Source organism: Lagenorhynchus albirostris, chromosome 11 (genome assembly GCF_949774975.1).
Source record: "Lagenorhynchus albirostris chromosome 11, mLagAlb1.1, whole genome shotgun sequence".
NCBI lineage: Eukaryota > Metazoa > Chordata > Mammalia > Artiodactyla > Delphinidae > Lagenorhynchus > Lagenorhynchus albirostris.
Genome location: NC_083105.1, coordinates 4,014,896 through 4,039,522, shown reverse-complemented (window position 1 = coordinate 4,039,522; position 24,627 = coordinate 4,014,896). Strand labels below are relative to the sequence as shown.

Below are 24,627 nucleotides of genomic sequence, written 5' to 3'. Positions count from 1 at the left end.
GGTCAAGGCCAGCTTCTGAACACAGATGGCTGACGTCATCTGCTTGCACATTCAGGGTCTAACCTGCTGCCTGGTATCTAGTGGCAGGAGCCTCCTCCTGCTGTGCCCTTCTCCTCTTCTGAATGTCCCACTTCCTGATTTCCCCCCTGGAGGCCAAGGGAGAGCCTCGGCTGCTCTAGTGGAATTGGGTACATCCGGGAGTGGCTCAGCAGGGCAGGTGTGGGTGGCACAGACCCGCTTCCATTCCTGGGCTCTGCAACTGGCCAGTGTGACCTGGTGCAGGGGGCGGGGGGCCTCTGTGCCTCAGTCTCCCTATTGTAATGTGGGCACAAGAATAATTATTTCTCCAAACATCTTCAAGGTTAGAAAATGTGAAACAGGACCCGAAACAGCATCAGCACCAAATAAATGGAAGTTATGAACTAAGACGCACGGGCCCCCAAGTGCCCCTAGTACTTACCAAGGAACCTGAGGACCTCAGGTGATGCTCAGATGCATATTCAAGAGCACTGATTTGCCCCTGAAGTTACAAGTTTCTGCTCAGTCCCTGCACAGGAGGCTGTCTAGGTTGTTGTACTGCCTGCACTTCATCAGTGCTGAAAGCAGTGGTAGGTGGGGGGGACTTCCAGGAGCTGGGGGCAGGGAGGGGGATGTCCTTTGTGACAGTTCCTCCTGGGTGTGACAAGTTTTTCACAGCTAACAGAAGTCTGCTCAAGGTAAAAAGGGGCAGCATGTATGGAGCCATTTCACGAATATTCCCAAGAGATGTTCTGCGCATCCTTCTTCTTTCTTCCTGGGGAAGGGGAGGCAAGGGACTGGCTGAGAACATTTGTTCAAAGGTGATAGATTTCGTCACATGCGTGAAAAACAAGTTTTCTCTCCCTAAAACCTTGGGAGCCCCAAGAACCCAAGAACATTATTTCTTTATGTCTGCTGGGTGTACACAGTACTCTGTTGACCCCTATGCAGCTTCCTTTGCCCTTGTTCAAAACAATTTTTACCAGGTCTTTCCAAGTGCCGGATTTAACTGGGTTTATGGCAGACCATCGTGGTGCATCTGGGAAAAGAAGTCGACACTCCTTGTTTGCACTCTTGGTTCTTGACAGCATGGGATCTGGGGTATGTCAGGTGACATCTCTGAGACCGGATGCCCTCATGAGGACATGAGCTCGGTAGGGGCCCCTAGCTGCATAAATAAATAATACTGTTGCCTGCCCAGCCTATGAGATATCCAGGATATAATGGACACGGATCACTTCGTAAACTCTGAAACGGAATACAAAAATTGTCCATTGCTATATAGCGTGTGCAGTAAGAGTTGGGCTTGTCAATGTGTTAGTGGGAAGGTTATGTGAGTGTCTGCTGGGTGGGGCAAAGTTCATCACAGGTATGGGGCCAATCAGCAAGGGTGAGCTTAAGACCTATGTGAAAGGGTCCGGTACGGCCGGGTCTCCAGCGTCTCGGTGAACTGCGGGGATTTGTTTGGAGCTGTTTCGGGCCCGGAGTAGGTCCTCCAGGGCGCTCGCCGCTACAAAGAGAACAGTGGCCGGAGCAGCGGGAGGGCAGGGAGCAGGGCTGCATAGCACACATTTCGTTCCCGCAGGAGCGGCGTCCTGATGCGCAGGCACCGGGGGCTTTGTGCATTCCGCGCGAGGAGCTCGGGCGTCGCCGCGCAAACAAAGCCGCTTTGCAGCTCTCGCTCTTGCTCTCCGCCATTGGCTGCCGGGCCGCGACCTCCCCCCTGCGCTGGCAGAAGCCCAGCGCCTCGGCTGGGCACAAAGTCAGCCCCTCACCCTTGCCGCATGGGGGGAGGGGCAGGCTCTCTGACAGCCCGAGGTGGGGTGGGCTGGTGGGGAGGGCGGTTGGTCGGAGTAGACAGCTCCTCCCGGCGCCCGGCCCCTTTGCCCTTCACTCTTCTGGGTCCCCCGCCCGCCGCACTCGCCGCGGCAACTCCGCCACCTGTTGACGCGTCCTCCCAGCTTGCGTTCCCTTTCTTCTCTCGCATTCTGGGCTCCCCCGGACAAGGTCCTTCCCCGCCCGCCCCCAACCCCGCGCTCTCCCCAGACTCGAGGGCATCCGCGCTTAGGTGCCCGGTCTAGACCAGCTCATCGCACAGACTGGCAGAGCCGGGCTCCCCGAGGGAGGAGGGGCCTCGCCAGCGTGGCCTGGGCCCCGGACGGGAACCTCCACCCTTCCCACAGCCTCGCGCCCGCCCCTCCTAGATTTCAGCCCTTCCCAATGCGCGGGGTCGGACGCTCGCCTATCCCCAGCCGCACGCGGTGTGCCATCGCGGCGCTGGGTCCACCCGCCCGGTGACCTTGGCGGTCCCTCCGCCTCCCCGGCCTCAGTTTCCCCCAGGTGCTGCAGCAGTGGGGCCGGCGGTGGGAGCCCCCGAGAGCGGCCCCACCCCCGTCCCCGCGGGCATCCAATCGGGCGCCGCCGTCCGGGGGCTGTGTCCAGCGCGGGGCGGGGCTTCCCGGCGGGCCACCCGCGCGAGCCGCCCCAGCGGCCCGGCTGGGGCGGGGGACTGAGGGGCGGCGCGTGCCGCGGGGGCGCGGCTGGCACGGTTGCGGGGAGGCGGCGCCGGGCATGGGCCGGGGACGCGACGGCCCCACGGCAGGGGCAGCGAGCGGCGGGGGCGGAGGCGGCCGCTAGCGCCCTGCCCGGCGCCGCCTCCCTCGGAGCGCTCGCCCCTCGGACCGGCAGGCGGCGGACCGGCAGGCGGCGGACCGGCAGGCGGAGGACCGCGGCCCCAGGTGCCAGGCGGCGGGAGGGAGCGCGCGGGGGCTCGGGGGCCGGGCTCCCCCCACCTCAAGACCCAGAGTGGCGGCGGACTGGGAGGGGCTGGGCGGCGCATGCGCGGGGCCCGGGGCGCGGGGCGAGGGCGCTTGCCTCGGGCTCGTGCGGGGGATCCCGGGGCCCTGGGGGCCGCCCCTTGCTCGGCCTCCCTCCACGCGCCCGTGGCCTGCCGGGAGCCTCGGCGTTCACAGCTGTCGGTGGGGCTGGGACCTGGGCAGAGGTCGAGGCCCGGGACCTCAGAGACACTGGGTCCTCAGGTTGTCCCCCCGGAGAGAAGGCCCACCAGGCGGGGGCATCAGGCGCGCCCTTCTTTCTGCGTGGTCGAGCTTGGGCGTCACCGACTGGGGGCGTTTCCCGAGAGCGCCGGGGATCCCCTAGGCCAGGTAGCCGGCGGTCCCGGCAGACTGACCCTCGTGCGGCTGGCGGCCGAGGTCCAACGGGAGAGACACACGCGGCTTAGTCCACCTTTGAGGAACTGCCCCACTTTGCGCCTGGCGCAGTCGGGCGATGCAGACGGGCCGGGCCGGGCGAGCCCAGGGCAGTCTCTGCCGCGGGACGTCCTCCCGATCCCGGGGCCCGCGGGTCTGGCGCTGGGCTTCCGAGCCCGGGTCTCCCCTAGTCCCCGGCCACGCATGGCTGTGTTGGCGGAAGTCCGGAGGGTCGGTTCTGCCCTCACGGCCTCCCCAGACTAACAGGGAACAACTGCGCGCCCGTGCTTTCCTCGCCTTTTTAAGTTTAAAGGCTGGAGCCGTGCCCCGAATGTCAAGGTTCTTTCTAAGAAAAGTCCACGGTTGTATAATGCCTTGGATTTCGCGGGGCGCTCTGGGACGTTCGGGGCTGCATGCCTACCCCCATCCCAGCCACCCCTCCCCAAACCAGGGAGCCCCTCCTCCCCCAGGGCTGCTTGGGAAGGGGTGCGTGGGGCCGGGAGGGGGGGCAGGGTTTTCCTGGGGACGACCCTGCCACACCGTAGCCATTGAAGACGCAGGGTCACGGTGACTTTCCTCTTTCAAGGTGGTGGAGAGTTGGGGAGAATCCAGAGGACATATCGTTGTAATCATTTTCGTCCTTTACCTTCTTACTGCCAAGGCTGCTGTGAAAGGCCCTGCCTCTGCTGTGAAGTAACAGTTTGTGGTCAGACAAGTCCAGAACCAAGACCTTGTCATCACAGGTAAATAGAAGGTTTGATTTACTTATTTTTCCAGACTGAAATAGTTAATTCTTTACTTCCATTGCCCTACAGACTAGCAATTTGGGGGTTAATTATTACCTTGTGATGCAACGGGTTAGATCTATTTTCATTTCTTTGAAAGTAAGATGAATGTGGATAGATTCCCTTTTAAGTTCTGAAAACTTTATTCTGTCAGTTTTACTGGGAACTTCCTTTCTTTATGGCAGGCAGGTTCCACGTCATTTAAAACTAGGTAATAAAACTGTGAGAAATGTTTTCACTTAACAGACACTTAAGTTACAGATGCTGACAAGTAAAGAGCACCATGCCTTCTCTTAGCTGTTTTAATTCCAGTCTGAAAATCAAGCAGATGGCTTGCTGAGCTAGTTGGCCAGGTCTAGAACTGCCATCAGCCAGGACAGTGATACCCTGGAGCAGTGGGCCTATGGTACAGATTGAGTGGTCACTGTGTGTGAGGGGCCAGACAGTGAGCTTGACAAACTTCTATACAACTCTGAAGCAATAGAAAATCAATTGACCATAGAAAAAATGTTTTCCTTCTTCTCACGTCTTGAACGTTTAAAAGTTATTCCATAAAATCATAAAATAATTCTTGTTACGAGCTCAGGTTTGTCCACAGATTTTTTGGGGAGGGGCTGCATTGGGTCTTCGTTGCGGCGAGCGGGGGCTACTCTTCGTTGCGGTGTGCGGGCTTCTCATTGCGGTGGCTTCTCTTGTTGCGGAGCACGGGCCCTAGGCGCACGGGCTTCAGTAGTTGTGGCATGCGGGCTCAGTAGTTGTGGCTCGCGGGCTCTAGGTGCGCAGGCTTCAGTAGTTGTGGCACATGGGCTTAGTCGCTCCGCGGCATGTGGGATCTTCCGGGACCGGGTCTCAAACCCGTGTCCCCTGCATTGGCAGGCGGATTCTTAACCACTGCGCCACCAGGGAAGTCCCTGTACACAGATTTTTAAGCGTAGTATGTATGCAGGAGAGAGAATGAGAGAGAGAGGAGAGAAAAAAAGGTGTTTCTTCTATATAAACTATTTTGTAATCTGTTTTATTAACCATTAGGTTAAAATCTTTTCATGTGAATAAATGTGTTTGCACTTTATCATTTTAAATGTCTGTATCATATTTCATTGTGTTTAGATACAATAATTATTAGGCCAATCCTTTAACATATGTATATTTTAAAATTCTTTTAGTCTGTGAATGTTTACTGAATTTTCAGCTGCTCAGTATTGAGAAAGGCAACTGGGGATCTGCTCATGAAGCTGACTCTTACACCAGAATATAAGAAGGGAGCTGAAAGTGGATGAAACTGGGGCGCAGAAAGGGAGACTGTTGTTGCCGCAGCACCTCGTGGTTTAGGGATTGGTAACCAGTGGTCTTTTCCTTGTGTGTTGTTCTATGGGCACCTGTGTTTTTATAATAAGGATTCTTTAAGTAATCTTCTTTAAAAAACTTTTATTAAAATGTTTCTTTGCTTACTGTAAACAGATTTTAAACATGCCACGTTTCTCTCTTTCCTCTCTCAGTCTGTGTGTGAATGGATATATTGTTTTTTAATAGTTTTTATTTATTTTTTAAATTTATTTCATTTATTAATTATTTATGGCTGAGTTGCGTCTTTATTGCCGCGCACGCGGGCTTTTCTCTAGTTGCGGTGAGCGGGGGCTACTCTTCGTTGCTGTGCACTGGCTTCTCATTGCAGTGGCTTCTCTTGTTGGGAACACGGGCTCTAGGCGCGCGGGCTTCAGCAGTTGTGGCACGCAGGCTCAGTAGTTGTGGCTCGCGGGCTCTAGAGTGCAGGCTCAGTAGTTGTGACGCACGGGCTTAGTTGCTCCGCGGCATGTGGGATCTTCCCAGACCAGGGCTGGAACCCGTGTCCCCTGCATCGGCAGGCGGACTCTCAACTACCGCGCCACCAGGGAAGCCCCCCCGGATGTATTCTTAATGGCAAATAGGATGAGTGTCTTAACTTCCAAGTGGCCGGTGTTTGGGGTGAACGTTTGTACTAATTTTGTTGCATCGCAGTTAGAGGATGTGGCTTTTTGGGAATTTAAGGGCCTCTGTTTTTATTTCTGGTTTTGGTGGCTTGGTATAGCCTTCATAGACACTTCAAATAAAGCCATAGCTTCTGTTTGTAGGGTAGACATTTGCTGTGTCTGTTACTTCTGCCTTCGTAATTACATAGAACCAGCTAGCTCACGTCTAAGCCCATGTGGTTAGGGAAAATTAGGCAAAGGATTTTAATTTCCAACTTGGTGTGAAGATAGGTTTAAGGTAAGAACCAAACAGGAAAAGCCCTAGATGTGCCAGTGGACCTGATTTAAAAGAACTTGTTTCTTCTTCCAAGTATTTCTGTCACTTGCATGCAGTGGTATGTATGTACTGTGGGTAACAGACATCACCTAGTCTGGTTTGCTTGTTGTTTGGAGGTGTGTTCATTCTTTGCTTCTAGAGTATTTAATTAGTATCTCGTTGTAGCAATATTGTGGAAGGGTTTATGCACTTCAAAAGGTGAAGCGATTACTCCTTACTAAGTCAGACCTATTATTAGTTATCTTGGTAGTTGAGCTGCATTTGTTTTGAGGTCGGCATATAGTACCAGAAAAAGTACTTGAGAATTTTGGTTTGCATCAGGGATGCAGCTTGACATAGTGGAAGAGGTGTTAGGTCATCCCCAGGTTTGATTCTCATCCCTTCGAGGCAGGCTGCCGGGCCTGGGGATCTCTGTTCACCTCTGTAAATGCTGTTTTCTCATCACAAAACGGAGTTCCTCTCCTTTCCACCTCTTTGAAGGGTTGGGAGTCTCAAAAGTGGTGGCTTGGGCTTCCCTGGTGGCGCAGTGGTTGAGAGTCTGCCTGCCAATGCAGGGGACACGGGTTCGTGTCCTACAGACACGAGCATCTAATTAAATAAAATGCTCTTTCTTTCTGCAAGATCATGGATTCTAATTCCAAACAACTGACTCAGAAGGAAAGAGGTGTGTTTAAACATTTGGGAGTTGGGAAGTGTTTCTATTTAACGGGGCAAGGGTCCTGCTGGCCCTCCAGTTGTGGAGATAAGATAGCCACAGGAGAAGTTAGTGAAAGCATTGGAGAGGTTTAAGTCTTCTGTGTTCCAGACTCAGCACTCATCCGACTGCTTTTAATTTTTTTTAATTTTTAAAAAATGTTATTGAAGTATAGTTGATTTACAATGTCGTGCTACTTTCTGCTGTACAGAAAAGTGACTCAGTTATGCGCGTATATATTCTTTTTCATGTTCTTTTCCATCATGGTTTATCACAGGATATTGCATATAGCTCCCATCTGACTGCCTTTATTTTGCTCTATTTAAAGAGGTTTGCAGAGAAAGAGGAGTGGCTGTTTCTGTTCCGATCCGCTTGCTTTTCCACTTTTAACTCAGAGGTCACAGGTACACCTTTGAAAAAGGATCACCTGAATAGGAAGAGTTAGGAAAGCAAAGGCAGAATGCATTGTCTCAGCTTCCGAAGCGTCACATGAAAGACTGGAAATGGTAATCCAGTTAAGTAAACAGTGTACTGTAGTTCTTTCCCCCACCCGCCCCGACCACTTTTAAGAGTGAGTGAGGCACCAGGCTCCCTGCAGCCATGTGTAACTGAACAAGTCTGTGGTTATGTGATAACCACATTGAGGTGACACATTGCCACGTTCTAGTAAAAGAGATTCAGTTATTTAGAAGTTGGCATGTGGCTGCCTCCCTCCCTTTCAGAAACAGTCTAAGAAATGGTTAGCCTGACATGTGTATTTAAGTACATATTTACAGTGAAGCAATAAGGCTTGTAAAATACAGGATTGCAGAATCAAGCGACAATCAAATCTTGATCTGAAATCAAGTTTTCTTCTATTACCTAGCTGTTAGGTGGGATTTTTTTTTTTTTCTTTTTTTTTTTTTGCGGTACGCGGGCCTCTCACCGCTGTGGCCTATCCCGTTGCGGGGCACAGGTTCTGGACGCGCAGGCTCAGCGGCCATGGCTCACGGGCCCAGCCGCTCCGCGGCATGTGGGATCTTCCCGGACCGGAGCACGAACCCGTGTCCCCTGCATCGGCAGGCGGACTCTCAACCACTGCGCCACCAGGGAAGCCCGGGATTTTTTTTTACCAGAAGAATTTTTAGAAGCATTTTCAGGCAGTGTTCCTTCTTGCACAAGTTGACATCTATTAGGCTGCCAGCATGAAGAGTCTTTTCCCCTCTGTCTAGGCTTATGAATGAATTTGATCCATTCTAGGCAGTAGTCCCATTTTGTGGGACAGCTTGATAAGTGGGTTAGTATCTTATTTATTCACTGTCCACTCACTTTATTTCTGGTTTTCTAACTGTGTGTTGGGGATGGGATTAACAGGACTGATGTGTAAAAGGAAAATTGTTCCGAGAAATTTGAAATTTCCTTTCAATAGAAGCATCTCTTGGTGTGTGGAAGTTATTTATAACACAAACAAAAGGGTAGCGTTTGATGTGTTTACGGCATCCTTGGATTTTAGGGTTCGTGGAGGGAGTATTTTGCTTGGTGATGACAATCACCTTTTTTGCCCACTTTGAAACCCGTTGCAGAATCCGTCACCAGCTCTAGGCAAGGGGACTCCTGCCCCATCTCTGCAGAGCCCTCCCGATGGTTCACAGCAAGCAGTCCCAAGCACATGGAGGTTCAGAAAATGACCTTCCTTCTTGCCTTTCTTAGAAAAGCTCACTTGTCGAGAGCCCTTTCCAGAAAGGAAGTCATTCTATTGCTGTAGTTCTCAAATCATAAAAATAAACCTCATCCATTACGTTCAGTGCGGGGTCCTGAGAGAGATGAGTAGTTAAAAAAAAAACCCCACAAAATTCAATTGTGCAAAAATATTCACGGCGGGAGCTCGACGGGGAGTGACCTCCTAAAAAGAAGACTTCGAGAAAGAGAAGAGTCGTGAAGAGAAAGGCTTGAGAATATTGACATGCAGCGAGGGCTGATGCTTGAGAGAAAAGACCAGCACAAACAGGGTGAAAAGGATGTGTGGAACAAGATGACGGAAGATTGTGAGGGTGGAAATGTTGCTGTCTGAGCCAGAGACAGGAGGTCCTGGACCTGGGGAGGGAGGAAAGGTCAGGGTGCTTGCCCGCACTCGGGGTGGGGGAGAGGGAGGATGGACGTAGATTGAGGGATCCTAGTGGTGGTGGGAGCGCGACCCACCCTCCACCCGAGCAGCCTGGAAACCAGAGATTGTAACCGCCCGCCAGCACCGGGGCAGGAAGCGCCGACCCAGCGCTGGTGTGTTGAACCGAAAGCGGAGGGTTCCCATCCTGGCCGAGGGTGACAGCGACTGGCGACAGGAGGAAGGGTTAAGTGGGAAGCGTTCAGTGAAGAGGAGTAATTCTTTCCAAGTCCCGGCTTTGTGTGTGAATATCGGTACCTAGCAGGACACAACGTTGTCAATCAATACTTCAATAAAATAAATTTTAAAAGAAGAGTATCTAGCGGGTTATCAATATAAGGAGAGAAAATAGGGTCTTTCACTCTGGAAACCAAAACTTACCGACTGTTTTCCTGCTGTTTTCTCTTCACTTAGATGAGTCTAACAGAGTTAGCTTTTCGTGTCTAGGTCAGAAGCCTAAGTGAAAGTGAGTATCTAACCACATTCAAGGACGGCCAATAATCTTTAACACTAATAGGGGCACAAGCCTCAAGAGAAAGAAGATTCTAGAAGGAAAAACCATCGCCAAGAAAGCAGATAAATCCATGGCTGATTCACAGACTGATGGAAGGACACAAAACCTTGGACGGGCTCAGTAACTCTGGAACGAATGAATTCAAACGCAGGCTTTCTTCGTCAGATAAATCATTTTCTGGAAGGTGTTTCAGAAAGATTCATGCCCAATTCTGATATCAGATCTGGTACGGTCTCTTTGAGAATGAGACCTCTGAGAGACAAGAGGTAGTAAATAAAATTTAGAAAAGGAATGACTTTCAAGAGATGAAAAGATGAAATTCCAACCGAAGGTATCAACACCTCCACCCAGCTGCCGTCTTCGTATTTGTAGATGTGAAGTTACAATGAACCAGGGCAATGGAAGTTCACCGAAGTTGTACTTTGTCATTGCTGTCATGACCTCGGGCCCCACGTCCACCAGCCTTCCTGACATCACCCAACCCTCCCGGAGACTCAAACTCAGACTGTCCGGTTCTGAGCCCACTGAGTTTTCCTCCCCATCCGGTAAGTGGCCTCCAGGAGGGCAGGACAGGTGCAGGGTCCTGACCCACTTAGCAGCTCTCGGCCACAGACGGACCACGCATCCGCGCACACCTCAGTTTCCTTGTCTACAAATGGGGCAAGTACTAATGCTTTGTGTGGGAGACAGTTGCCTGGTGCAGAGTGAGAAGGCTTTTTACTTTTTCATTTTTTATTTCTTTTGGCCATGCTGCACAGCCTGTGGGATCTTAGCTCCCCACCCAGGGATCCACCCCGGGCCCTTGGCAGTGAAAGTGCGGAGTCCTAACCACTGGACCGCCAGGGAATTCCCAAGGCCGCTTTAAAAAAATTTGTTTTAGTTTATTCAAGTACAGTTGATTTACAATGTTGTGTCAATTTCTGCTGTACGGCAAAGTGATTGTTTTGTGTATATATTCTTTTTCCTATTCTTCTCCATTATGGTTTATCCCAGGATACTGAACGTAGCTCCCTGTGCTATGCAGTAGGACCTTGCTGTTAACGGTGTCATTGTTTCCTTGCTTGTTGTTTACTGTCCAGCCATACATGGACTCATCCTTCCTCATTTATCAGCTCCCATGGTGACTGGGAGGGCAGGGCCCTGACTCTCGGGGCCAGTGTTCTTCCTCCATGGCCAGATCCTCGTTTGTGCCTGGGACATTCCCTCACCCTACCCCTCATCCCCACCTCACCCCCTTACCTCTACCCACTACCCTGGAGATCTCAGCTGAAAACTTTCTTAGGGAAACCTTCCAGAACTGCCTGCCCGGTCAGGTCTCTCAGATGCAACGCCTGGCGCTTTTCCTGTAAGCTTGCCCATTACATGTTCATCTGCATGGCCTCTTGGTGAAAGTCGTTCTCCCCAATGAGTCACAGACCCCAGGGGGCAGGAAACCACAGCTGCCCCGCTCTCCACCGCCCAGGATGTACTGCCAGCAGGTGCTGCAGGACCGGCTGGGTGAACATGCAGCTCCGGTCAGGCTACCCTACGTTTGAGATTCCTTCCAGGCTTAACCAAATGCCACCTCCTTCATGAAGCCTTCCTTGATTCCCCCCTGAATGAGAGGCAGGAATTTTGTCACTCAGACACCCTATAGCAATTTTTAAATAAGTTTATTTTTGGCTGCATTGTGTCTTCGTTGCTGCGCGGGCTTTCTCTAGTTGCGGTGAACGGGGGCTACACTTCATTGTGGTGCACGGGCTTCTCACTGCGGTGGCTTCTCTTGTTGCGGAGCATGGGCTCTAGGCGGGCAGGCTTCAGTAGTTGTGGCACGCAGGCTCAGTAGTTGTGGCTCGCGGGCTCTAGAGCGCAGGCTCAGTAGTTGTGGCGCATAGACGTAGATGCTCCGCGGCATGTGGGATCTTCCCAGACCAGGGCTCGAACCCGTGTCCCCTGCACTGGCAGGTAGATTCTTAACCACTGCGCCACCAGGGAAGTCCACCCTGTAACATTTTGAATCTCTCTGACTGGACATATTCTACCTTCACCTCAGCAACTGTTTATTGAGCACTTCAGTCATTCATTCCAGAGCTCATTCATTTCTTCAACACACCTTTCCTGAGCTCCTACTATGTCCCCAAGAGCTGGGGACAGCAGTGGAAAACGGCAGGCACCATCCCCTGCCATCAGGAAGCACTGCATTACATGACAAGCAGGACTCCTAGGTTCAGAGGAGAGGCAGGTACCCAAGCAACACGGTGCCGCGTGGTGAGAACCACTAGAAGGCCTGATGGGTGAGGCTGCCCTTCCCTGAGCCTCTCGGCGGCCAGGGGAGCAGTGGTGTTCTAACCGTGATCTGCACGTGCGGCTCAAGAAATATTTGTCCTTAAAATTTCCTTTCAACTAAAGGAACTAAGTTGGGAGAAAGGAGAAGAGCGAATAGAAGTGCTCCAAGCAGCTGTAGAGCCCATCTTAGTTCTCCCGTTGACTATCTTCTCCTTTCACGTATCATTACGTGCTCAAGTGAAACCCTTTTGAACCGCTTAGGTCAGCAGGATTTAAATCTTAGATGCATATTAACTCTCAGCTAATGACCTATTTTCAGAAAACACCACACATTTAGTTGCGGCGTCTGCCTTCTCTTTGTCGCTGATGTTTCCGGCATGAAAAGCAGATAAGCCCCGTAAGCAGCGATTCTGTCTTCATCACAGAAGCGTGATAATCGCTTCCTGAAAGGAGCAGGGACACGAGGGATTGAGGGATCGTGCGTGCCGTTAGCTTGACATCGTTTGGTTTCATAGTCATGAATGAGGCGAATTAGGCCTCAGACACACGCAAGCCCCTTTCCTAGGATAATAGATGGGTGAAGCCTGTGCCTCCAGGGCTTCTGGCTTCTTGCTTTGTGGCTGGGAAGGTGGGGAGAGAGGCAGCCCTGTCCTGCCCGGGAGGTTAGGAGCCCAGGTACGTCAGGCGGGAGCAGGGCTGGCTTTGGGAGGTGCCAGAGAAGTCCCTCTGGCTGCCCTACTCCACGGATGTGACGATGCGCTGGGTCGCCTTTTTAACAGCAGACTCGCCTCTTGGTATCAGGCTCCCTAAAAACCAGGCAGTGGAGATGGGTTTGGGGTCTTCTAAAAGTCAAGTTTACTGAGGTATAATGTAATGCAGTAAAATCCATCCTTTCTGGATGGACAATTCTGTGCATTTTGAAAAACGTCTATGGCCCACTTTCTTGCTGGTCGTCAGCAAGAGGCGCCCACGTTTCTCGGCGTGTGGCCCCTCGGTCGTCAAAGCCTGCAACTTCTCGTGCTCTGAATCTCTAGGACCTCCCCTTCTGCCTCCTTTCAGCCGGAGAAAATTCTCTGCTTTTAAGGGGCCAGGCGATTCGATTGGGCCCACCTGGATAATCCAGGACACTGTCCCCTCTCAGGCCTGCGCCTGTGTCAGTCCCCTGTGGCTGCCGTCACAGAGCACGATCTGGGTGGCTCTAAAGGACAGAAATTTGTTGTTGTGCGGTCCTCGGGGCCGGAAGTCTGAACTCAAGGTGTCGGCAGGGCCGCGCCCTCTCTGAGACTCTGCGTAGACTCCTTCCTCGCCTCCTCTTTAGTTCTCATGGTGCCCATCAACCCTTTGCATTCTTTGGCTTGTGGAAGCATCACTCCAGTCTCCACCTGTCATCACATGGCATTCTCGCTGTCTGTGTGTGTGTGTCCAAATTTCCACTTTTTATAAGGACACCAGTCATACTGGATTCTACTCTGGTATAACCTCATCATAACTATATCCGCAAAGGGCCCTATTTCCAGTAAGGTCACATTCTGAAGTACTGGAGATTAGGATGTGGACATACCTTTTTGGGGGACACAAGTGAACCCGTGATGGTACCCTCGGTCACATCTGCAGAGCCCCTTCTGCCATGCATGGTGACATAGCCATAGGCTCCAGGATTGGAGCATGGACATCTTTGGGGCCATGAACTGCCACCATTCCATGGTCACGCCCTCATGGAACTCACAGTCTACAGGCAGCTAACACCCGCTCAAGGAGTTTCGGAGACTTGAGACCCCACTAAACATGTTCTGTTCATATTCGAAGGCGGGTGACCTGTTCAGAGCCTAGCTCTGTCAATTAGGGACGAATCTATAGCATCAAAGATAAGGAGTCGTGATCAGAGGTGCCTGGTGCGTTAGGCAGCTTAGGTAGGGCTGGTCCTGGGGACCTCACACAGGGCGGTGGAAGGCTTAGGGGACAGACATGTATGAATCACAGCACCGTGAGTGCAGAGCCTGGTAGCCCCTTTCTTTCCCTCCGTCAGGCTGGTGCCAAGGGAAAAACACAAGTGGCTGGAGGGGCTAGAGAGCCAGGGGGTAGTGGGGCCCCATGGGACTCCCCCAGCTCTGTGTCCCTGCTACAGGAGGGAAGGGTACCGTAAGTGTGCCTTAGTCATAATGGCAGCCTCTCCCCGACCCTCTCTCCATCTCACGTAGTATAAGCTTTACTGGTCTGTTTGTCATCTGTTTCGCCTAGAATAGCAGCCCCATGAGGGCGGGGGAATTTGTCTGTTCTTGTCTGTGTTCTTTACTGCTGTACCCAAACTGGCTATCACAGGAGGCACCTAAGAATATCTGTTGAATGAGCAAAGCTTTCCCTCTGCTTAGTGATCTATGCCCTCCTGCTTGTTGAAAGGATCACAGTTTTTCTGTTCTACAATTGTATTAGCATATTATTAGAAAGTTATTATTATTTGAGTAATACTGCCTGAATTTGAGGAAAACCTTAAGGAACTATAATCATTTTTCTATATTCCAGTCTATGGATTTTATTGAAGAGTGCAGAATACTTCTCTGTAACTCTGGAAGTGAAACATAAAGAGGAAAATAGCCATTTCAAACTGTGGAGCTGATAAGTATTCAATGGCTTTAAAATGTTAAGCTGGAGGCCCCATTGCTAATGATGGCTTAGCGGTTTGGAAGTCAGCTCAGAGAAGGTGGACAGAATCTTTAAACATATGCCAAGGCATTGTTTATGCCAAGCTCATGAGGTGGTGAGCGGTTGCCAGGCTGAGATCTGGAGAAGGTGGAAACTTGATATTTGGGGTCATTTTGTCCCTGGGTTGTTGGCTTATTTATGGAAGAAGCACTTAAGAACCTGCATACTTCCATGGGGCTGGGAGTCAAAAGTTGAGCTGTGAAGGCTCCAAGAAGGGAAGACCCTGGCAAACATCCCAAACTCTGGGCTGGGGCCCCAAAAAGCTGCCCCCTAGGAACACAGGTGACCTGGAAGTCAGTCCGTTGCTCCAGGAGTAAAGGCCTGTTCTAAGTAATCTCAGTCCTTGAGGTTGGATTAAGGTGCTTCCAGACTACTAGGACCTCTGATGCCTGGCAGAAGCAAACGACTGTCCTCTCTGGAGCACAAAGCATCATCCTCAGCTGCTATTTCTATCAACGGTTTTTCAAATACAGGCAGTCCTCGCTTTGCACATTTCCATTATGCACAAATCCCATTACCACAGTTAATTAAATAACACCAGTCTCCCTACACCAGGGCTCCTATTTCAGTTATCAGGGATTAAGCACTGAGTAGCTGTGAAAACAGTCTCAGCTGCCAGCTCCCCGTCCACAAATCACTACACAGATAACAGATGTGCATAGGATCAGTGACCAATCCCAACTCCTTTCAGAGTCCTTCTGTGATTGGTCCCTGTGCATCTGTCAGGCAGTTCACCCACAGACAGCAAAGTGTGTCCTGGTGTAGCCTCCTTGTCTCCCAGTGAAAAACCCACATGACACTTCATAAAAAAAGGATAAGTGAGAGGAATTGGCCAACAAAGATGAAAGTGCAGCAAATAAGTGGAAAATGATAATGCTGGAAGTAAAACTTCCAGAGTCGAACATCAATGGAGTTCTAGAAGAAATAGTGACCATGGGAACGTGGGCACTGCTGCCAGTTCAAGAGGCTCCAGAAGGGCAGCCAGAGGAATGTAGTAAAAGTGACTTATCGACATACTTGAGGGATTGCCCTGGTGGCCCAGTGGGTAAGACTCCACACTCCCAATGCAGGGGGCCTGGGTTCCATACCTGGTCGGGGAACTGGATCCCACAAGCATGCCGCAACTAAGAGTTTGCATGCCGCGACTAAGGAGCCAGCAAGCTGCAACTAAGGAGCCCATGTGCCGCAACTAAAGAGCCCACGTGCCTCAACTAAGGAGCCGCCGGCTGCAACTAAGACCTGGTGCAAACAAACAAATAAATAAAGAGAATAGAATAAAATAAAAGATACTAAAAAAAAATACTTGAGGAATATGGTTGAAGATGTCACACAGGAAGTGAGCCCAGCCCCAACAAAAATCACATTAAAGAGCTCTGTCAGACATTTCATGGCATTGAAAGTGCAAAGCATAAAATGTTGGGGGCCCACCCAAACTTAGAAAGGAGTTTGACAATTTGGTAAGGCGTAGAAGAGAAGTTTGCTCCGAATTGCAAGTTATACAGTAAGAAGGCAGCAGGCACGGTCCAAACTACTCTTGGTAAGTTTTTTACAACAAAATAAAACATCTTAATTCTCAGTGATTTTAATTCTTAGTAGTGCTAACGTCTTACATTACAATCTACTAAATAAATATTAGTTTTACTGTATCTTATATTTCCCTCTGCATTTACAACTGATAATAAGAGATATTTTAATTTTTTTTTTTTTTTTTTTTTTTTGCGGTCCGCGGGCCTCTCACTGTTCTGGCCTCTCCCGTTGTGAAGCACAGGCTCCGGACGCGCAGGCTCAGCGGCCATGGCTCATGGGCCCAGCCGCTTCGCGGCATGTGGGATCTTCCCAGACCAGGGCACGAACCCACGTCCCCTGCATCGGCAGGCGGACTCTCAACCACTGCGCCACCAGGGAAGCCCCTATTTTAATGTTTTGCCAACAACTTTAAAGGTCATGGTGCACTTGTTATTTATTTATTTATTTTTATTTATTTATTTTTTGCGGTACGCGGGCCTCTCACTGCTGTGGCCTCTCCCGCTGCGGAGCACAGGCTCCGGTTGCGCAGACTCAGCAGCCATGGCTCACGGGCCCAGCCGCTCCGCGGCATGTGGGATCTTCCCAGACCAGGGCACGAACCCATGTCCCCTGCATCGGCAGGCGGACTCCCAACCACTGTGCCACCAGGGAAGCCCTGCACTTGTTATTTTTACCGTTGATTAGTAAAATCACTTTGCATAATTTCTGCTTGCGTGATGCTTTTCATGGTCTTGCATTACCATGCAAACCAAGCCTGTTTTTTACAGTAATGGCACAAACAAAACCAAGCGTATGAGACAACTCATGAACCAGCAAAAATAATAAATGATAGAAATAGACCTACATGACTCTAAATATTAGACTTAAAAGACGTAAACTTTAAAATAAACTTGCTTATTATATTCAGGAAGATGGAAGGTAAGATTGGGAATTTTGGTAGAACGCTAGAAATTGTATTTTTAGAAAGGACATTGATTTGAAAAAAAGTAGGAATCATAAAACAAAAAAAAAGAAACCGCTGAAATTATGTACTCTGTAAAAAGATATAATAGCAGAGTAGATACATCACAACTGATGTGAGAATTGGTGAGTAATAAAACACATCAGAAATAATATCTAAAGTGAAGCACAAAGAGACAAAAGGATGGACTACAAAGATAGAGAATATAGTGATGAATTCTACCGTACATGTAATTGAAATCCTAGGAGGACAAGGAAGAGAAATGGGACAGAAACAATATTTGAAGAGATAGTGGCTGAAGTTTTTCCAACACTGATGAAAGACATTAAGTTACAGTTTTAAGACTCCTATAGAACTACAAGCAGAGTTGAAAAACAAAAAAATCCATACCTACACACCCTATAGTAAAACTGCAGAAAAAACAAAGGCAAAGCAATAATCTTAAAAGAAGCTAGAGGTTAAAAACAAAAAGCAAAACCAAACATTACTTTCGAAGGAGCAGCGAGTTAGAGAGAAATTCTCAACCAAAACGATGGAAGCCAGAAGACAGTGGAAAGACATTTTCAATGTGCTGAAAGTCGAGTTTATTCCAGGAATAAAAGGTTAGTTTAACATTTAAAAGGTAATCAAGCATCCACAAATATGAAATGCTTCTGGGTAAAATGCACGAGACCTGGCCAGTGAAATCTGCCAAACGTGGCTGAGAGAAGTTTTGAAAGACCTAAAGAAACGACAAGTTACAGCATGCTCAGTATTGTTAAGATGGTAGTTCTTCCCAAAGTGATCTACGGATTTGAGTGATCAAAATTGTATCTTAGCATATGCCTATTTGTAGAATTTGACAAACTGATTCTAAAATTATGTGGAAATGCAATGGACCTAGAGTGGCTAAAACAACTTTGAAAAAGGAGAGCACAGATGGAGGACTTGAACGACCGGATTTCAAGAATTATTCTAGAGCCACAGTAATTGACGATGTAATATTGATATGAAAACAGATAAATAGATAAATGGCACAGAGTAGCAAGTTGAGAGATAGACCCAACTCTCAGGTCAGCTGATTTTGAACAGAGTGAGAAGTCGTATCAGTGGGAGAAGATAATTTTTCAACAAATAGTGCTGGAACAATTGGATAGCCACATGCAAAAGAACAAACCTCAGCCCTCATCTCACATCGTGTTAAAAAATAAGAAGAAGAACTTGAAATGGGTCCTAGACCTAATTGTAAGAGTTAAAACTATAAAACTTCTAGAAGAAACATAGAATAAATCTTAGTGATTTGGCAAAGGTGTCCTATATGAGTCAAAACACATGAACTACAGGGGCTTCCCTGGTGGCACAGTGGTTGAGAGTCCGCCTGCCAATGCAGGGGACACGGGTTCGTGCCCCGGTCTGGGAGGATCCCACATGCCGCGGAGTGGCTGGGCCCGTGAGCCATAGCCGCTGGGCCTGCATGTCCGGAGCCTGTGGTCCACAACGGGAGAGGCTACAACAGTGAGAGGCCCGCGTACCGCCAAAAAAAAAAAAAAAAAAAATACAAAAGAAAAATTTAATAAATTAGACTTCATCGAAATTATAAACCTTTGCTCATCAAAAAGCATTTAAGAAAACAAAAGGCAAGCCACAGACTTGGAGAAAACATTTGTAAAGCGTATATCTGACAAAGGACTATTGTCAGGAATATATAAAGAGCTCTCACAATTCAATAAGAAGACAACAACCCAATTAAGAATGAAAGCAAAAGTGGGCAAATGATTTGAACAAGTACTTCAACAAAAGGTGTTGGATGGCAAGTAAGCACATGAAAAGCTGTTTAGCATCATTAGTCATTAGGAAAATGCAAATTATTAGTAGCAGACATTGCTATTAGTAGTAGAGAGATATTAAACACCAGCCAGAATGGCTAAATTAAGGAGACTGACCAAGTGTCAAGGCCAAGGATGTGGTGTAGCAGGAACTCACCAACACTGATAATGGGAATGTAAAGTGGTACCGCCTCTTTGAAAAACATTTTGGCAAGTGATATCACTGATGTTATTGCCAAAAGTATCATATACCTGAAGGACGCAAACTGAAAAGGCTACAGACTGTATGATTTCAACTCTGTGACATTCTGGAAAAGACAAAACTATGGAGACAGTAAAAAGATCAGTGGTTGCCGGGGGTTGTGGGGGAGGAAAGGATGATTAAACAGAGCACAGAGGACTTTTAGGGCAGTGAAGTCATTCTGTATGATACTGTAATAGAGGTACATATCCTTATACATTTGTCCAGATCTGTAGAAAGTACAGCACCAAGAGTGAACCCTGATGTAAACTATGGATTTTAGTTAATAATATATTGATATTGACTCATCAGTGGTAACGATTGTACCAAGATGTTACTAATAGGAAAACTGTGAAGGTACACGGGAACTCTTTGCACTTTCTGCTCAGTTTTTTGTGTAAACCTATAACTACTCTAAATAGTACAGACTAGTGGTTGCCAAGGGGGAGGGAGTAGAGGGAAGGATGGAGTGGGAGGTTGGGGTCAGCAGATGTAAACTTTTATATATACGATGGATAAACAACAAGGTCCTCCTGTACAGCACAGAGAACTATATTCAATATCTTATGATAAACCATAATGGAAAAGAATATTTAAAAAAAGACTATATAAATGTATAACTGAATCACTTTGCTGTGCAGCAGAAACTAACACATTATACATCAACTATACTTCAATTTAAAAATTGGAAAAAATAAAACTACTCTAAATGATAAAATCTATTCATTAAGAATTAAATTAAAGTGTATGTATCTTATACCTAAGAATAAACCTAAAAAAGGTATGAAAAAAAAAAAAAAGGTATGTAAGACCTCTACTGAGAAAACTGATCACACTATTGACGTTAAATGTAGCCCAAGTAAACAGATGGCTGTACCGTGTTCCCGGAAGGGACAACTCAGTCTTGGGAAGGGGTCAGTTCTCTCTGGAAAGGCCTAAGGTGCCAAACAAGGGACACTGACCTCTGCCACCGCGTTCACGTGGGCATCTCGACTATGCTCAGCTGAACGGTGTGGACTCTCGGAACTGGCGACAGACAGGTTATACAGCCCTGAAGCCCCTACATGCCCGCCTCCCAGAATGCCTTAGGATAAGCTTCAGGAACTTTGCCATTTTTTTTTTCCCTTAAACAGATCATTTCTGTTCCCTAGCATTCTTGTCACTTGAAGTTGCATGAATCCCTAATTCTAAAGAAGAGCATCTGTGCCACGCCCAGCCTTTGCCTTTGAACCCCGGTGGTGTCTTCTGCGTAGACTCCTTTCTTTGGTTCGTTGCTTAAAATGATATGAAGGTTTTTTGTAGGAACAGGACCAATGTCCAGAGTGTAGCACCGATGTTAGATTGAATCAGTCTATATTTATTGAACACCTGCCTTGTATGGCAAGGACGGTAGCAGGTGTGAATTCTGCCTTAAGGAGTTAACAGATCAGGTGGATAGTTAGACATCAGTCAATACCTGTGATGTGAGGGATGGGGTCCTTCCACCTGGGTGAATCCAGGAAAGCTTTTGGGAGGAACTGTACTTGAGCTTTCCCCTAACATGTGTGGGAATGGGAAACATTCCAGACAAAGGAATCAGATAAAGCACAGAGGCTGGAAAGCAGGAGGTGAGTCTGGCAGGTGCTGAGTAGTTTATTTTGGCCAGAACACAGGGTTTGCAAAGGGGAATGAAGAGAAGTTTGATCCATTCAGGATAAAATGTCATCAAATGCTTATTAAGCTCCTTCTCTGTGCCAGGCATCATTCTAAGCATTGGGGGATACATAAGCGAGCAAAAACCCCACAAAATCCCTTTTCTTGTAGAGCTGTATCTCTGGCAGGGAGAGACAGACGATCAGCCCAGTGGCAGAGTCCGTGCTCAGCTTGGTGTGTTCGAAGATGCTACAGGCAGAGGCGGGGGGTGGGGGGGTGGGGGGCATGCGTCCAGGGAGGGCCAGGGCGCTGCAAGGATGGCCAAGAGGCCTCACTGAGAAAGTGACGTCCGAGAAAGGACTGGAAGGTGAGAGTCTCAGCAGACTCCAGGAGGGGCGCGTCCTGGTGCAGCAGGCAGCCGGGGCCGGGCTCGCGGGGGGAGCACAAGCAAGTATGACTGCAGGAATGTCCCGGGACGAGGAGGACGTGCAGTCCCAGCGGGAAGGTGGCAGCAGGTCACCGTGGAGGGCCTTGGGGACATTGTAAGCGCCCTGGCTGTGCACTCTGTGAAAGCAGCCCCTGGGGAGGAGGCTTCTGAGTGGGGGCACCGTGCACTGCAATTCAGCTGCTCCGGGCTCCCTCCGCTGTCGTCAGAGGCCAGGGACAGAAGCCGCAGGCCGGTTGTGAGGCTGGTGGGCCTCTCCGAGGGCTGGCAGTGTGCAGCTTGGGCAGCAAGGTGGTATGGCGGGAGGACACTGCACGGCGCACGGGGCAGGAGAACTGACAGTTGAGTAGCCATGTGACCCTGGACGGTGATCCTTGGTCTGTTTCCTTCCCTGCAAATCCAGGTGTGGAACTGGTGCTCCTCAGAGGGACGCCTAAGGCAGGGGTGGGGTGATCAGGGCTGGACTTCAGGATGCGACTGGCAGCAACGCGTGAGACCCTTGGAGAGAGGAGTTGGCTGGCTAGGGGGCCAGTTAGGAGGGTGTTGCAGAAGTCCAGGTGGGGCCGGGGTGGGGGGAGTGACGCTGTGGGCTGGGCAGAGACAGGATGGATGCAAGTAATTAGGAAGAAAACAGTCTTTCAAAACAAACAAGAAACAAACAAACCAGCCTGTCCAAAAGGCCCTAAGCTGTAACTTGCTGCAGCCGTAAAAGACCAAGGTCACAGCAGGGCATGTTGGGTAAAGGCATGTCGACAGCTGGTCCCGGCCTCAGACGTGCCCCCTTTTTTTTTTTTCCCACGTCTTTATTGAAGTAAATGCTTTACAAAGTTGTGTTAGTTTCTGTTGTACAACAAAGTGAATCAGCTATAAGTATACATATAACCCCATATTCCCTCCCTCTTAAACCTCCCTCCCACCCTCCCTATCCCACCCCTCTAGGTCGTCACAAGTTGACCTCCTTGTGCTATCAGACATGCCCTCTTGCCGGCAGGGTGGCCGCACAGAGCTTTCTGCGCGTCAAGCACTGGTGCTTTGAAAGGCACCTCGACCTCTCCCGAATTTGCCCCAGGGGATACACCTAATCAGTTACCGCAGAAACATGACCGTCTCCTCGTTAAAATCCCCGGCGCTGGGTCTTATGAATACACCCTTAGTAGGTTTCCTGGTTCTCTTATTTTTATGCACAGCTTGACTTTATAGCAGGAAATTCATCTTTTTTCCTTAAACAGATTGCTTCTGTTCCCTTAGTGTCCTTGTCACTTTAAGTTGCATTCATCCTTGTTTCTTTAGAAAAGCCATTGTTCTACCATCGGCTATTGTTACCAACATTGGCGTTGGAATCACTGAGCTGCTGAAAATCAGCGTTAAGTCGATTATTTCGTTGCTGTTCTTTTCGCTCTCTTCTTATTTGGAAATTTACAGAATAATTATGTTTTTAGTTTTCTTTTATCATCGTGGCGAATAGGAATTGAAGCTATGTAGCTCTGGGAACCTCTAGTTCCAAATAGGAAAGCCTTGCAAACATTTCCAGCTGGCAAACGGACAAAACTGAGGGCGTGAAAGTTGCTAGAGAGGCTAGGAGCCTACTGAAGCACCCAACTCCAGAGGAGGACCTAGGATACCTCAAGTTAGAGGCTCTTAGGAAGTGCTGACTCTTCTCTGCAGATACCTACCTAGAGATAAGCCACTACGAGTAGGAATTAAAGCAGTGTCTACATTCCATTTAAAAACAGGAGGAGTGAAAATGGTATGCCTTTAAAAAGTTGCTGTCATGAAAAGACAAAGAAAAGCTATGGAAGTGTTTCAGATCAAAAGAGAAATGACAGCAAAATGCCGTATCTGACCCTACGCTAGATCCTGTCCTGGAGGGAATAATATCAAGGACATCATTGGGTCAACCGACAAAATTTGACTTTGAATCATAAAGTATTATATCTCTGTTAAATATACTGAAATTGATAAGTGTACTGTAGTATGTAAGAGAATATCCTTATTCGTAGAAAACACATACTTCAGTATTGAGGGAGATAGGGTCATGCTTCAAATACACACACACACACACACACACACACACACACGCTGTATGGCTACCTAAGTATAAAGACAGAGCAAGTGGATAGAATGTTAATCATCAGTGAATATGATAAAGGGTACAGGGTTCACAGTGTTCTTTGTACTGTTTTGCGCACACGTGCAATTATTCTGTAAGTGAAATTACTTCCAAGTGGAGAAAAAAAGCGAACGAACAAACCAGAAAGACAGTTTGTAATTTCTGTATCTTAGCTGCATGCATTACCACGTTCGGCTTCGGAAAGCTGCAGATCAGAAGACGTTGAGCTACAGCTCACCTGTTCCGAAGACATCACTCCTAATTCAGCTCCCTTTCAGTACTTTTTTAAAATTAAAAAATCTTTAAATTTGATACAATTGTAGATTCACAGGCAGTGGTAAGAAATAATACAGAGAGATCCCCAGTGCTCTTTACACCGCTTCCCCAGCGGTAACATCTTGCAAAACAATAGTGCAATGTCACAGCCAAGATATCAACGTGATACTGTCAAGGTGAGCATTTTCATCACCTCTGCTTGCCCTTGAGAGCCACGCTGATCCCTCAAACCCTGACCCCTTCCTTACCCTGCAGTCTTTTCTCCATTTCTATCATTTTGTCATTTCAAGAGTGGTATATCGTGAATCCTGTGGCATGTAACTTTTTGGGATTGACTTTTTCATTTAGCATAATTCCCATCAGATTCATACAGGTTGTTGGGTATGTGTATATATATATATATATATATATATATATATTTTTTTTTTTTTTTTGGTGGTACGTGGCCTCTCACTGTTGTGGCCTCTCCCGTTGCGGAGCACAGGCTCCGGACGCGCAGGCTCAGCGGCCATGGCTCACGGGCCCAGCCGCTCCGCGGCAGGTGGGATCTTCCCAGACCAGGGCACGAACCCGTGTCCCCTGCATCGGCAGGCGGACTCTCAACCACTGCGCCACCAGGGAAGCCCTGTTGGGTATATTAATAGTTCATTCCTTTTTTTTGCTGAGCAGTATTCTGTGGAATGAATGTACCAAATTTGTGAAACCATTCACCATCAGAGGACATATAGGTTCTTTCCAGTTATGAGTTATGAGTAAAGCTGCTGTACAGGTTTTAAATAGCTCCATTGAGACGTAGTTTACATACAATACACTGATGTGTAACTAGTATATTTAAACAATGGTTTAAAGTATACAATTCCATGGTTTCCATTATACTTACAGTGTTGTGCAATCATTGCCACGATCTAATTTTAGAACATTTTCGTCACCCCTAGAAGAAACCACATACCCACTAACAATCATTCCTCATTCCCTGCACACCCCACCCCAGCCCTAAGCAGCCAGTAATCTACTTTCTGTCT

General features: G+C 48.6%; 1 protein-coding gene across 2 annotated transcripts in view; it reads left to right on the top strand.

The window, feature by feature from the left end:
* Positions 1-2,709: 2,709 nt before the first annotated feature.
* PPARA (peroxisome proliferator activated receptor alpha) overlaps positions 2,710-24,627 on the top strand; it is a 67,915-nt gene continuing 45,997 nt past the window's right edge. Inside the window, exons 1-2 of one of the 2 annotated variants that reach the window (XM_060166965.1) lie at positions 2,710-2,756; positions 3,889-3,970. The gene's annotated coding sequence lies outside the window, so the exon portion shown is untranslated. Of the gene's footprint in view, positions 2,757-3,813; positions 3,971-24,627 lie in introns of both variants that reach the window. The other variant, XM_060166966.1, reaches the window with a different exon arrangement.